This window comes from Phalacrocorax aristotelis, chromosome 25 (assembly GCF_949628215.1).
Source record: "Phalacrocorax aristotelis chromosome 25, bGulAri2.1, whole genome shotgun sequence".
Taxonomy (NCBI): domain Eukaryota; kingdom Metazoa; phylum Chordata; class Aves; order Suliformes; family Phalacrocoracidae; genus Phalacrocorax; species Phalacrocorax aristotelis.
The window spans coordinates 438332-451462 of NC_134300.1; the positions used below are offsets into that span (position 1 = coordinate 438332).

General features: G+C 56.1%; 1 long non-coding RNA gene across 1 annotated transcript; it reads right to left on the reverse strand.

The window, feature by feature from the left end:
- Positions 1-6112: 6112 nt before the first annotated feature.
- LOC142048342 (uncharacterized) lies at positions 6113-10809 on the reverse strand. The gene is made up of 3 exons (XR_012657453.1): positions 10675-10809; positions 7829-8013; positions 6113-6749 (listed from the first exon to the last, which is right to left on the reverse strand). It is a non-coding gene; the product is annotated as an uncharacterized LOC142048342 (long non-coding RNA).
- Positions 10810-13131: the final 2322 nt, after the last annotated feature.

The window sequence follows — 13131 nt, forward strand, 5'->3', positions numbered from 1 at the left end:
GCGTGGGTCCTCGACGGGGTCACATGTCCTTCCAGAAAAGTTACTTCAGTGTGGGCTGCTCTCCATGGGTCCACAGGTGCTGCCAGAGCCTGCTCCAGCGTGGGCTTTCCATGGGATCACAGCCCCTTTTGGGTGCATCCACCTGCTCCAGCGTGGGGTCCTCCAGGGGCTGCAGGTGTATACCTGCGCCACCGTTACCTCCACGGCGGGGGGACAGCCGGCCTCACCATGGTCTTCACCGCAGGCTGCAGAGCCTAGGGCAACTCCTCCCCCTCCTTCTTCACTAATATTGGCGTCTGCTGAGTTGTTTCTCTCACATAGCCTCAATCCTCTCTCCCAGCTGCTGTTGCACAGCAGTTTCTACCCCTTCTATGTATGTTATCCCAGAGGCACTACCACCATTGCTGATGGGCTCAGTCTTGGGCAGCGACAGATCCATCTTGGAGCTGGCTGCTATTGGCTCTGCTGGACAAGGGCCCAGCTTCTGTCATCTCCTCACAGGAGCCACCCGTGTAGCCCCCACTGCTACCAAAACCTTGCCACGCTGGAGCTGGTGAGCAAAAGCCATGCACGCAAGTAAAACAAAGCCAGGAATCCATTCATTGCTTTCCATCGCGCGGTAGGTGTTCAGCCATCTCCAGGAAAGCAGGGCTCCATCATGCGTAACGGTGACTTGGGAAGACAAACGCCACCGCTCTGAACATCCCCCCCTTCCTCCTTCTTCCCCCAGCTTTATAGACTGAGCATGACGTCATACGGTGTGGAATATCTCTTGGGTCAGTATGGGTCAGCTGTCCCAGCTTTGCCCCCTCCCAACCCCTTGTGCGCCCCAAGCCCACTCGCAGAAAAGGTCTTGACTCTGGGTAAGCCCTGCTCAGCAATACGAAAACATCCCTCGGTTATCAACACAGTTTTCGGCACAAATCCAAACTATGCCCTATCCTAGCTACTATGAGGATAGGGCATACTTATTATTAACTCTATTAACTCTACCCCAGCCAAAACCAGCACACCACGGTGCCCCGTTGCTGACGCTGGGAGCGCTCCTGCTCCGCCTGACAGCAGCAGCCAGTCAGGCACCGTCGGTACAGTCAGGGCAACAGGTTTCTTGTCCTGCTGCAGGCTGCACGGAGCGGGTACGGGGCTGCTGGACTGGGACCGCCAGACATCCCTGGCTCATTCTCAGCTGCACCTCCTAGTCCCTCTTTTCCCCTTTTATCCTGATGCTCTACTTGACAATCTTTTGGCTGGCATGTTTCCCCTCTGTGGTCTCACCAATTTCACCCCAGGCCAACTAGTCTGCCAACTAGTCTGCCACCTCCAACAGTCTCCCACTCTCTAAAGCGGTGAGTTGCACCTCGAGCCAGGGTTGCTGAAGACAGTGGTGAATGAAAGCTTCTGTAATCAGCGAGACAGCAGACACCATCAAAACATGTCCATCCTCGCCACTGCCCACCTTAGAAATCTCGAGACATCTCTAAAGGCACAAATAAGGAGCAGCTTAGAAGCTGTCCAGGTCAGTTGGCGTTGGTTTGGATCCCGGAGAGATCCATGTGTTCGGAGCAGGCTTTTCAGAATGACTCCTCAAGTCCTCTGTCTCTTAGGCTGCAGGTGAGGGCATTGATTAAAGATGTTTAGGCAGTGCAGAAGACAGAGATTATCTCTTCTGGGTTTCCTATTCTGACAGCATCTGGTAAGCGATCCACACTGTAAGAGTCCCATCGACAGCTGCAGCCCCAAACACCGATCGGAGCAGAGGAGCCGATGTAAACATCTTTTGCTTCCTGGTGCTGAGAGAGATTTTCGGAGTCGAGGAAAGGATGTAGTTGTGAGATGCCAGGAAGTGGAGAACCGTGAAGGGGGCACGACACAGAGGGGGAGAAGCAGGGGTCTCTCAGGGAAGTCCATGCCGGGGTGTGTGAATGCAGGGCCCTGGGACGAGCCGGAGGGCACAGGAAGGTTCTGAGGGGACGTAAGGTCAGACTGGGGACCAGGGGGCACCCTGAGAGAACCCACAGGCCAATGCCGAGCTGGATCCCGACGCCCTGCTGTCGGCGCCCCGCCCCTCCCGGCCCGGGCAGCGGGTCACAATGGGGCCCTTTGTCACCCCCCTCTGACACCCCACGGCACCATATATAGCCAGCGTGGCTGCGGCCCTGCAGTGTCTGACAAGACAGCGACGGGACAGGGCAGGAGCGCGGAGCTGGCGAGGAGACCCCGAGCGCAGCCCACGCCTTTCCCTGCTGCCCCTGGCAGCCCTGCGGCACCGAGCCGTTTCCCTTAAGCTGCCCCGCTGTCCCCTTCCACTCTCCTCCATTTGCAGGATGCTGGAGAGTTCCCCCAGCCGCCTCAGGGTGGCCTGGGAGGAGGTGGGGGCTCCCCAGGAGAGCAGCTCTGCATCAGAGCCCTACGAGGTGTGCATGGTCCAGTCGCTGCACAGCGGTGAGTGAGGGGCCCCCCCGGACTGGCAGGGTCGGGGCCAGCGAGCACAACCAGCTCGATGCTGGGATCCCGCTTCCTTGGCACGTTGGCAGCAGGGGTCCCATGGGCAGGGGGCACATGGTGCCTGAGTGCCAGGGCTGCTCAGGGCTGGGATCTGGCCCCAGTGCAGCCCCCCTCCTCAGCCGTGCCAAGCTTCAAGCCTGTTTCCCCCATTGGCAAGCTCATTGGCAAAGATGCTGTGTCCTACTGACTCCTCGGTGTTTCTCCTCCACGTAGGCGAGACACTGCCAGAGGATAATCCCGAGGATCCAGAGCTCCAACTGGGATGGGATTCTGAGAGCACCTGGTTGCTTTCATCGCTCGACAGCAGCGACATGAGCACGGTAATGAGCTCCCCCCTTGCTTGGACTCTTGCCCGTGCCATTGGCAGGAGGTTTGTGTGAGCAAAGGGAACCAGAATCAGTGGGGCTGGCACACTGCTGACCCCCGGCATGGACTATCCGAGGGCAGCACTGCAGCCCTCCTGGCCACCAGTGAGCCCTGGTTCTCTGCAGGGCCAACACACGGCAGCCATGACCCCAGCCCTCCTCCGTCACCCTGGGGCCCCTCAGCTCTCATCCTTTCCCCTGCAGAGAATGCAATCCCTGCTTCCAGCTGTCCTGCGCCACTGCTGCCAGCACTGCCGGGCATCTCTTGCCAGAGCTGCTCGCGGTGCTCAGCCAAGCAAGACCATCCAGGTGCTCGGCGTGACGTGTCTTCCCTCCCTTCCTTCCTCCCTCCCATAGTTGTTTGGAGAATACCTCCAGCCTTCTCAGAAGACAGAGGTTCTCCTCGTGGCCATTGAGGCCTTGACAGCAGACGACAGCTATGACAGGGAGCTGGGCAGCGAAGTCCTGGACACGGCTGTGAGAGACCCTGCCTCCTGGCTGACGGATGTAAGTGCCCTGTGGCTGGCCTGCCCTGCCCATGAGCCCTGTCAGGCCTTGCTCTTCCCTTCTTCCCTAACCCAGCTCTCTCGCGCACCTGAAGCCCCTTCAAGGCAGCAGAGAGGGATGGGGAAGGCAGCAGTTTCACTGGCAGCTTGCAAAATGGCTGCACTCCACTGGTAGCACCACCCTGACCTGTGTCCCCACCAGGTGCCAAAGATCATGAGGTACATCCACAAAAACGTGGAGTGCATCCGCAGGGAGCCAGCCCGGCACAGCCTGCACTCACTCCTTCTCCTGCTGACCAAGTGGTGCCCCAGGGATGTGGTCAGGAGCCTGCTGATGATCTCTCCAACATGTGACAGGTACTGGCCCCGACAGCCTGGAGGGCTTGTTCCCTGCGGGGAGAGGGGCCCAGAGACCCTCTGGCTGCCAGACCCAGGGAAAACGGCAGGACATCCGCAAGGAGCAGGGCCCTCCATCCCACCACCCTTCCCAGCCCCAGTGGGTCAGCCAGGCCCGCAGCAGCCAAAGCTGGCCAAGCCAGAGCCCCGCCACCACGCTCCTCCCTGCCCCACGGGGAACACCACCTCAGCCCCCTCCTGCGGGCACGGGCAGGGCCCCCGGGCACCCCACGCGAGGGGGGTGGGCAGAGCCAGGGCTGCAGCGCAGCCTGGGGCTGGAGAGGCTGGCCCGGGCACGGTGCAGTGGCTGAGGCAGCCTTGCTGACCGAGCACTCTGGGTCTGCAGCGCTGCCCTGGCCATGTGGGAGGTGATGGCCTCCGTGCCTTGGGCTTTGTGGAATGTCTTGACGGAGCTGCTCAGCGTGCTCCAGGACCAGCGGCTGCGCAAGGTGTTCAGCTGTGCTGCAGAGGACGCCTTCTTCTGCCCCTTGGCTGTGAGTGGCTTCAAGTCTGGGGAGAGGAGACACTTGCCGCCGCCCGCGTGTCCTGCCTGGGTGGAGGCGGAGGGAGCCCCGTGGGCTCTGCTCGTCTCTCACTGCTGCCTTCGTTCTAGCTGCTGGTCCGCGCTGACATCGAAACAGGGGAGTTTGCTGCCCTGTACAAAGCCCAGAGGTACCTGAGGCATGCAAGCCTGGCGATGCTCCCACTGGCGCTCAGGGGCCTCATCACACTCTCGGAGACTCCGGAGACGGTGAGCAGGGTATAGTCGAGCAGAGCCATGTTGGCAGCGGGTAACGCGGTGGCCTGGCCTTGGCTGGGAGTCACAACGTGGGGTGAGGGCTACAGAGTCACCCTCCCTGCTATGGAGGGGGCTGGTGGGTGCCTGGGGAGCCGTCCTGGCACAGAGGGTTACCAATCCACCTGCCCCTTCTGGATGGTCGGGAACGGGGGTGGCTGAGCAGGTGACACTGCTCTCCTGCCCTCGCTGCCCTTCCTCGGGCTCTCCCCACATCCCCATCAGTGGCCACTGCCTGCCAGGAGGCTGCTGCAGTGACTCCTGTGCCACCTGCTGGGAAGCCGGACGGGAGCCTGATGCTCACCGACCGCTGCATGCATGCCAGGGTGGTCTTTCGCTGCTTCAGAATAAGGAAACTGTGTCCTTCATACAGGCAAGAAAAATACAGGTCCTGCTGCCAGACGTGATGGAGACCCTGCAGGATGCCAACACTCACGTCAGGGTGAAGGCCCTGGTGTTCGTCAGGAACATGATGGGTCACATGAAGAGGGAGGAGGCCAGCCTGATGGCTCCGCAGCTGGTGGAGAAGCTCCAGCCCCTCTTTGATGATGTAAGGCTGCCGCGGGAGCCTGAGCCCTACAGAGGGGCACTCTGCAAAGAGTGCTGCCCCTCAGCCCAGCCCCGTGGGCAGCACTTGGCCAGGGCTCCCCTCCCCTCTTCACTCCTGTTGCCTGCCCTTTCAGGGCTCTGGGGCCATTGAGCCGCTGCTGCAGATCTGGCCCACAGCCCCTGTGTTCAGGATCCGGCCTCAGAGCGTCTCCCCTCACATCAGCCACGCTGACGCCCTTGCTCACCACGGGCAAGGAGCGGCTGTTGCTGAAGTCCCCCGTCCTCCTCCCTACCAGGAGTGCAGCCAGGTGCGTGAGCTCTCCATCAGCCTCTTCAAGGACGTGATGAAGAGTGTGGTGGGGAGAAACAAGAAGATGATGAAGAAGAAAGTGCAGAGGGTCCTGCTCCCGCTCTTCTTCCATATGAGCGACCAGATCAGGAGCGTGGCCAAGGTGCAGTGACCAGCAACCAGTGTTGAGGGGAGGGGTGTGCTGACACCACGGGGGTGGCCTGGGCATAAGGGGCAAGGGCTGCTCGATGTCAGAGTCTGGGAAAGCGTGTCACCTCAGGGTCCCACTGCTCCCCTCCTTCCCTGCCCTGCTCCCACCACTGCCTTCCTCCTGCCCCCCTGCTGCCTGCTGCAGAGGTGGATGGGGAGCTGGGGTCCCCCCACACCCGCTCTCCCCATTCAGCCCTCCTCCAGCACAGCCTGCAGACCCAGTACGAGCTGGGCCAGAGAACCTGGCACAGGCATTTCCCCGACCTGCCCTGCCTGCTCCAGCAAGGCTCAGTAGCAGCCCATGGCCACCAAACACACGAGTCCCTACAGGCTTCCCAGCTGTCCCTGCAGGTGTGGGAGGCCTGGGCTTTGAGCCCCAACCCCTGTCCCCCAGGGCTGCGCCCAAGAGACCCCCAGCTGTTTGGGCCAGGGCACGTCCCAGCTCCCTGAGAGCAGGAGCGCTGCAGAAACAAAGCCCTGCTCACGTAGGTGCCCTCACCTAGGGCTGGTGAACTTGGCCTCTGCAGAGAGGTGCAGCACTCCCAAGGGGTGGGGAGAGCCAGCTTGTTCCCCAGCCTGGGGCAGGGAGAGCAGTGGGAAGGAAGATGCAGCCAGAAGGGGCCTGGCACTGCATCGCGGGATCAAAGCTCTGCCTGTCCGGAGCCTGGGCGTGAAGGAGCTGGGGCAGCCCCAGCTGGGCAGCCAAGCGTCCTGCTGGAGGATGCCCATGGGAGGTGCTGCTGGCTCCGTCCTGCCCCAGGGGCTCTGGGACTCCAGCCCTCGCTGCCTACAGCCGTAGGCCCACTCCTCCCTTGCCCTTCAGTCTGCCCCATCCCTGGCAGGAGCTCGGCAGCTCTTGAGGATCTCTGTTCTGCTGGCCGGCAGCGTGAGATACCTGAGGCCGTGCCCGCCCCGTGTCCCTGCCCTCAGCACTGAACCCGGTTCAGTCTCTGTCCCCCACTGCCTCTTCCCGTAAGGGGCTGGGAAGGGCTCGGAGCCTGGCCAAGTGGAGGAGGATGCCAGGTCTCGTCCCTGAGCTGTGGTGCCATCTCCCAGCCTCTGCTTCTCTGCAGGCCTCTAGGGACACCCTCCTCACCTGTGCAGAGTTCCTGGCGTGGAGGAAGCTCAGCGACCTGGCCAAGACATATCAGAGAGACCTGATTGGAAAGTGCTTGGTGAGGACAAGCCCCAAGCCCCAGGGCCGGGCTGGATGAGGGCCGCCCCTCGTACCCCTGGGGAGGGCTATGCAGCTGTGCCTCATCTCCCCTGCTCCAGCCCGGAGCCCACAGCCTGCAGCTGCATTTGCCTTCCCTGCCCTCAAGCTCAGAGGCCCCAAGGGCTCCTCTCCAGGCCCCTCTCCCCTCCCTGCCTCCAGGGTGCCAAACAAGACCCAGGCCCGTGCAAGCCCTGGCAGTGGGACAGAGCATTCTCATCAACCCCTACTGCCCTGTGCCTGTGGCACTCTCGGAACCTCAGTCCCACAGGGCTGCTGGCTGAGAGGGAAGGAGGGCACTGGGAGGAGGGACTGGTCTAGATTGCTGGGGAGGGTCTGTATCAGCCCCGTGCCCTTCTGCTCTCTCCAGCTGGAGCACAACAGGCACAGGGTAGAAGAATATGTGCGTCAGAGCCTGCTGTACCTGAATGACCCTCAGGCCACCTTGCGAGAGGCAGCCGTGAGGTTCATCGGTGAGCCACAGCCCCCGGGGACCCTCTTCTGGCAGCCTGTCCCCTGTCCCCTCCACTGCACCGGCAGCAAGGGGCAGCCCCGTGGCTGCCAGAGCCCCGGCTGCCCTGTGCAGGGCCCACCACGCACGTGGGCTGCTGGGAGCCTTGCTCAGTCCCACCACCCTCGGGTAGCGTCCTTCCCTGGGGCCGGCGCTGCTGAGGGGGAGGAGGGTGTGTGGCTGAGCTGGCAGGGCCGGGGCCGTGCTGCTGGGAGCGTGCTGGGGAGCAGAGGTCTGACAGGAGCTCTGTGCCTAGGGCTTGCTGCACGGCGCCTGAGGAACTGGAGCAAAGACAGCCTGTATGAGATCTGCAACGGTGAGTAGGGGCAGTGCTGTGCTGGCACGGGCTGGAGGGCAGGGCACAGAGCCTGGGCAGGGTGCTGCCGTGCCTGGCCCTGCTCCAGGGAAATGCTTCAGGGGCAGAGGAGCATGCCTGGGGCACATGGGGCATTCCTGAGAGCAGCTTGCAGCTGTTCTGTTTGTCTCACCTGCTCCTCCTGGCCAGGGAAATAGAGATGGGTGGGGCTGGCATGGTCTGGAGGGGGGTCCTGGGAGTCTCTGCAGGCAGTGGGTGTTCACATCTGCTCTGCTCCCTTCTCTTGCAGCCCTCCTGCCCTTGGGGGGAGATCCTGAACAGTCGGTCAGGTCCCTGGCAGCTCAGACAATCTTTGTCCTGACAAAAGAGATGCCAGCATCAGGGTGGAGCCTGCGGTCACTGTGCTGCTGGCTCTGCTGAGCCCCGGAGACATTAAACTCTATGGAAAATGGCTGTAGTCGTCTTTTTTGTTGTTGTTTTTTTTTTGTTTTGTTTTTGTTTTAATCTAGTAAAGCTGGAACAAGAAGCCCAGTCCCATGGTGTCCTTGCCATGGGGAGCACCCTGAGCGTGCCGAGCAGACAGTGTCATTCCTGGCCTCTGCCGCTGCCCGCAGGACGGCACACCCAGACCCAGGGTGTCCTTGCAACAAAGCCCCAGCTGCCCCGCTGCACCACAGCACCCGGAGGGGAGGAGGAGAGAGGCTTTAGCCCAACCTGCCCCTGCTGAGACATCTCAGGGCACAAAGCACAGGAAAAGGCACCCAGCTGTGCCAAGCTGGCGAGTCATCACGTGTCCCGGCAAAGTCCCCTCTTGTGCTGGGGAGCTGTGCTGCTTTTGGCTGGGATAGAGTTAAATCACAACAGTCCTTTCTCCACCCCTTCTTCCATACCATTACCGCCAGGCTCAGGTCCCGCACTACCCAATACAACCTCGTGAACCACCACCCCCGTTCCCATCCTTTGACCGAACACACAGATAGCATTCCCTCAGTCTACGGACCAGCGCTGTGAAACGCCCATGAAATGTCCACACAACGTCCATTGAGTTCGTTGGGTCCGCGACTGTGGGCTCCATCTGTTGTGGTGGTCCCTCAGGGCAGGAGAGGTGGTCTGTTGCCAGGAGTTATTGGGCACCAAGGCCAGCTCCGGTCAGAACCAAGAGGTTGCCCTCGTTTTCAGGCTCCGGAGCGCCATTTGCAACACCGAGCCCATCCTTGCAGTGCCCAAAGCCACCTCTGTGGGGCTGAAACCCTCATTTTCAGGGTCACAACCTGTCTGTTACGACCCAGAGCCTTTCCTCAGGGCCCACAGTTTCACCCGGAGGGTCTAAACCCTGAGGGCGGAGCCAGTCGCCCACAACACCCACCCAGAGGGGAGTCAGCTGGCCCAGGACAGCCAATCGCCTTTGAGGAGGCGGGGCCAGGCAAGTGATTGACGTGTGACCAGCCACGAGGTCCCTTCCAGCCTGAAGGGTGCTGTCCTCCCTCCCTCTCCCTGCTGCCGGCGTTGGGGTGAGCAGTAAGGGTCACCCCGACCACGGAAGTGATTCACATCAGGGCAGGGCTGCTGGACAGGTACCCTGAAAGAGCCCTGATCTCATCCTTTGCTCACCTCGGGCTTCCATTTTTCTTTTCCACCCCACCTCAACTTCTAGTCTTTTACCACCCCTAGCCTCTCCAAAAAGAACCGCCCACCCTGTTCACCCTGTCCACACTGGCCGTGTTTTTCTTTTCTTTTACCCTCCTTTGGGGTTTCTGAGATGGTTGCTGTGGTATTTTCTACCTCGGGCAGCGATTCCTGTAAAAGTGTGCCCCATTTCAGAGAAGAGTGTACCCCGTGACTGAGAAGAGCCAGGGGCTGCTGATGGATGAGGAACCAACAGGAAAACACCTGGGCAATGCCTTAAAGGAATTTGGGTGTGGTCCTCTGAAAAGGTGGCATGGCCAATAACCCAACTGGGTTACAGGGTCCCTACTACAAATGAGACACAGCAACTCATCTCGAATACGATCATCACCAGAGAAGGAGGAGGAGGACAAGGAGGAGGAAGAAGAGGAGAAAGACGACTCCTCTGGTAAAAAGAGGGACCTTTCCTTCTTTTCTCTCGCATAAGCTTCCCTGGAGCAGGGTGTGGGGGAAGGAAAAAGACACTAGTTAAAGATGGGTCAAGGAAAACTTTCCCAAGCTTTGGATTTTATCAGAGGAAGAGAACAGATGGAATTCTTCTCGCTCCACATTAGCCTTTAGTTTAAACTACTTTTCTACAGCCACAACACTAGAAGAGGGAAGGGCAACAATTCACCTTCTGCAGAACTCTCCCATTCGTTTGATCAACCCAGAAATTAGCTCAGGCTAGAAAAATAGGTTTTTTTGACAGCTAGAAATCAATTGAAATGAATCCCACCTCTCCTTTGCCAGCGGGTAAATGTAAATTGCGGGCTCAGGACCAAGTTAGTCTCCAAGTAGCTACATTTTAGAAATGGAAGTAGTCTACGTTACAGCTTCTACAGAAGGAGATCCGTGACAGAGAAACAGAAGTGCTACCTAGTGCATTTTAAAACAGCCACGCTTGTCAGCACACAGTAGTATTTTCTTAGCTTATAGCAACAGGAAAACTTCAGGCTGTTCCACACATGGCATTTGATAAAAGTCAGAGGGGGAGGAAATCTCAGTCCAACAGCCAGCTGTTAAAATGTTGCAAGGAGCCTTTGCAATATCAAACAGAACCAAAACCAGCTTTCAAAGAGAATGACTCCGCTGTAACCACCGCTGAAATGTTTTGTAGAAATACAGGTTCTTAGCACACCACACGATTAACCAGCTCCCAGGGGCATGAACAGGAGGACCCCCCTACTGTAATATTAGAAAGTATCCCACATTTTAAGGTGAAGGTACAATGGCAATGCTTCCTCCCCCGTAACTGCAGGGGCTGGCCAGGTCGGTTGCGTTGCCACTCAGACATTTCCCCAAGGTTCCTCTCGTTCACTTTTTGGTCAGTCCCATTGATTCCATACTTACGCATTAAGAGCTGGCATTGCATATTTTCCACTGCTTGTCAGCATAGCACCCTTGTGTTGGGACCTTTCACCCCCACCATGAAACTCCACGGAATTCCTGTGCTCTTTCCGTTCTGGGAACGGGCTCAAAATTTTTGTCCTGTTAAGGACAGAAACGCACATACATCTCATCTTAAGACCCACACTTAAAATGACATTTCCACGATTACTTTAAGCAGAAAAAGCCTGTCATCTTCTCCTTTTCAACTAACTCTCCTTTTCTCCTCTCAGCGCACTCAAGCTCACAAGGAGAGGCATTCATGTCCAAAAAGGAATCTGAACCAATCGGGGACAGAATTACGGATGTCAGATTTAGACCTACATACAAAAGGCTTTCAATTTTAGGTTGATTGTAGCCCATTCCATGGGAATCAGCAGCTGTATTCTTCACAGGCACAGACCCTGAGCTCATGAATCTCTAGGTTAAGTTATCCGAACAGCTTATCAAGTGATCAGCTCCAATGAGCCAGGGTTAGAGTAATGCCTCACACCATTCGAGTGAAGGAAAAGCAGCTATACCAAACATCAAGACGAAAAGTAAACACACCACATAGTAATTTTGATACTGCAAGGGCCGTTTTAAAATGTGTAGTTACACGCAGTATTCGACCCAAGTGGCAAATCACGATCTAGGCCATTACCAGTCCAGTATTTCCTTCTGTTATTTACATTTTAGTAGCAGAACGACAGTGTTTTCAAACCTGACGAAAAATGCTGCCCCTTTTCCAAATGTAAATTCAAAGTCGTGCTATACTAAAGAAAGGCTTCACCTTTGGGAAACTAAAGCAGCATCCAACCCTGAGGTCACCCAGATCCAAAAATGGGGGATTTGACCCACAAAGGCACTGGGCTCTAACCCTGTGCCAAAATTTGTACACTGGGTTTTAGGGATTTTCATTTGCAGGCAAACTAGTCAACTGCTTCATCAGAGAAAGTGGAAAGAGCAAATGCAGAAATTCAGAACACCACTTTGTGTAGCAACGATAATATTTACCTTCACGGCAGTCCACTGAAGACATTTCTGTACTGAGAGGGGCCCAAACAACATCACTTCCATTATATGGTTTCAGGAACAAACACTCAAGTATTTACGGACATGAAAAGGAGTCATTGAGCTGCACAGAACTGTCCTCAAAACATAGGGCATCTGCTGGGTTTGGTATTTGTTCGAACCCGCAGATCAAAAGGAAGAAACTGTACCGAGTTCAGTAACAATGCTTTCTCAGTGGGTTTTGGTAACAATTTCAAAAACCATTAGGCAAAGCAAAAGTATTTAAAAACAGAAGCTAAGTGATACAAGGTGAAAATGGTAAAAAGCACACTCCAAACCATTCTTATTGCAAAGAACAGAAGCACACAACAAGCTACACAAACATGCACATTACTAGCTGTAGACAGGCAGATGTAGAGCATGGCACCATGTTCGGTTGAGCAAACCTTGAACCTACATCATCTAAAAGCGATCTGTACAACACACAGCCTTTCAGGAAATATCCTTGCATATTCAGGATGAAATACAACGCATGACTGGGCACCAATACCAATAGTCACATTAGAACTGCGCAAATGATGGCATTACTAGTTTTTACTATGCCGAATCAAACATATTGTCTTTACAACACAGTCTATGGTTTTCTTGAAAACATATTAAGTTAATGTTTGGAAAATTGTCACAAGGCTCCATTGTTCAGAATTAAGTCCAGTGTGCAGAAAAACCTGTGAGACTGTGTTTTTACGTACTGCTTTTGATGTTCCACTCACTGGCTCGGTTTGACTTCTAGAAGAATAAAGAAAGGTGATCAGAACTTCAAGCAGAGCACTTGTACCCAACATCAAGCAGTGCAAACAAGTTATAAAGCCTGAACATCAAAACATGATGTTCTGATAGCCTAGGGAACGTGGAAATTCATTCGTACACATAAACTCTTCTCTCTTGGTAGAGTCAGTGCAACTAAAAAAGCCCCCCAAAATCCCTTTTCTACTTTGTCACAAGTTACCCTCCCACATACAGGACCCAGAACACAACAGTGCAAGAGGAAACCCTCAGGTGTTTTGTCTCTGCTGCAGAAGGATCAAAACTATGAAGCCTGCACTACAGTTTTGTGTTCTTAAATAATCAACCATCAAAACACGAAGGCACCTTTAGCCAGACTGTATAGCCCCAGTGTTACAGATCGGTACCAGATACGGTACTTCAATTTCTAAGGAAGAACGGTGATAGTCTAGACACTTCAAAGTCTATTTAAGTGAAAAAAAAAATCAGTGATCTGACAAACAAATAACAACAATGTCAGCAGCATCGTCTTTAGAACAGTGTTTCTTTGTGGAAGCCCAAGCCCTGTGTTCAGAAAGCTACCATACTTAGCCATCAAAGTGCCAAAATACTAAATCTGTTACATATGCTATATTGCCTGAAAAT